Below are 2,166 nucleotides of genomic sequence, written 5' to 3' on the forward strand. Positions count from 1 at the left end.
CTGTGACCATCCTTATGTTTATTTTGAGCCATTCTGCGGAATATTTATTTGAACTGATAAAAGTGCATTCCTGCTGTCAAAGCGACTCCATAAAATATTTAGTTTCTCCTAGCAAAGGCTTCTTGCGAAGCAACTGGGACGAGCCTTGTGTGGTCGGCACAAGGAAGGGCACTGACCATTCTGAAGGCTGAAGGTGGCTGAGGGGCCTCAGGAACAAGGAATGGTGGCTCCAAGTGCAAAAATGGAGGTAATGCCAGTGGGACAATATTACTGGAAGTCCTCTGGCCTGCCTGTGGAAAGCTCCATCAGGTTGAGGTTCCGCAGGCAGAATAGGTGCAACAGGATGTGCACAGCACATATCAGGGATGAAGGGAATAGGGATACCATATCCTAAGTCCCAGTGAACTGATAGGGCAAAGGATTTAGGGGCTAGCAGCTCCTCCCAGCACACTGGTAAATACAGGTAGTATTTACTCTTTAGTCATATAAATACAGGTAAACCTCAGCAATTCGGATTTCCACTCCTTTGGTAGCAGCAAAGGCACTTGCTGGTTTAACCAGGGGGGAACTAATGAAGCAGACTATGAGGGAAACTTCAGGAAGAGATACCCTCTGAAGTAAGTAGATGTTTCAAAAGAATCTATTCTTGTGACTGAGCCTCGGCACTAGAAGGTGAATGCTGGACTGAATATATAGCTGGTGTAGGAACAAAGAGGGCTTTTGGCAGAGCTGTCAGCTGTTGTCACCAATGTTTCTAAGGCTGCATCTGCTGGTTGACTAGTCCCCGAGTTCAAATGAAGCAGGCAACAGCAGCCTTTCCCTTTGGTAGATGTGGCGGATTGCCACCCTTTTCTCCTATATGAACAAGAATTTAGATGAAGGCCTTTGTGGAACCTTAAGAGTGAGGCACACACTCCACCGCTGAGATTATGTAGGTTCCAGTGGCATTGTGAATATAGTGCATTGCATTTCACAGCAACAATTGAGTCTATTGCAACTGAACACAGAAGTCAGGTAAAACAAACTGCAATAGCACTTCCAGTTGTTCCACCTGTAGTTAAGTGGGTTGGTATGCTGCCTTTCAAAGTGGTTTAATCCCTACCTTTGTACATGAGAAGCACTTCCTCAAAGAAGATTTAACTGTTATACTCAAACTCTACAAGTTAGTGATTAAGGACTGAAGTTTTAGAAGTGGATTCTCAATATATTTGTTTCTAAAAAGAAAACAGATATTTAAAATACAAAGGCAAGTCTTAGAATAAACAGTGTAGGAATCTGCAGATGTTCTAAAACAAGAGTTAACTGGAATTCATTGAAACCTTAAACTACCAGGCCAACTGGGAAAATGTAACTTTTTTGATTTAAAACGTTCACTTATGTTGTCACATCACAGCAGCCTTTGCTATCCGTTGACCTCATTGTATGGTTAAGCTGCCATAGTCCTTCAAATAGCATTCAGCGGTTTTATTGTTCCCATTGGAACAATCTCCAGCTCAATCACATGCCAACCCCAATTTATAATTCATATTTTATGTGCCAGGTGAAAGGGTCCCTTTAAAAAAGAAAAGGATGCTTTGCACTAGCACCTCTCTATTGTGTGGTTCAACAGGATTAGGCTGCTTATTCCCCTTCATGGTGTCAATATGAGATAGCATGAAGGTTGCTTTTTACTTCCACATTTTCTATTTTTTAATTCCTTTCGAATCAGTTTGAGAACCTTCCTTTCATTCCTTTGCATGCTTCTACTTGCCACCACACCCCTTGAGTATTATTATTATTTAGTTGCTTTACTCATAAAAATGACAAAGCAATTTACAAACACAATGCAAACAAAGCAATTTACAAACACAATGCAAACACTAAAACCAATGACAATTACCACAGTCATGAAAGTCTAAACAAAACAAACCCATCTATACAAATAAAAGACAAGTCCTGCAGATCCTGCCCCACCAAATACTTAGAAATCCAAAAGCCCTAGGAGAGAAGGAAAATTCAATACTTTTTTCCCCTTAAGAAAAAATATATGGAACAAGTGGAGCCATTGCTACCTGGCTGAGTGCAGAAACACAACTTTACAAAAATGGAAATAAGAGCAATGAAATAAAAACAGAAATTTGATTCCAACAAAAGGATGCCATTAGAAGCAAACACTGCACGAAACCA

The sequence above is a fragment of the Podarcis muralis genome, chromosome 5 (genome assembly GCF_964188315.1).
Source record: "Podarcis muralis chromosome 5, rPodMur119.hap1.1, whole genome shotgun sequence".
NCBI classification, from domain to species: domain Eukaryota; kingdom Metazoa; phylum Chordata; class Lepidosauria; order Squamata; family Lacertidae; genus Podarcis; species Podarcis muralis.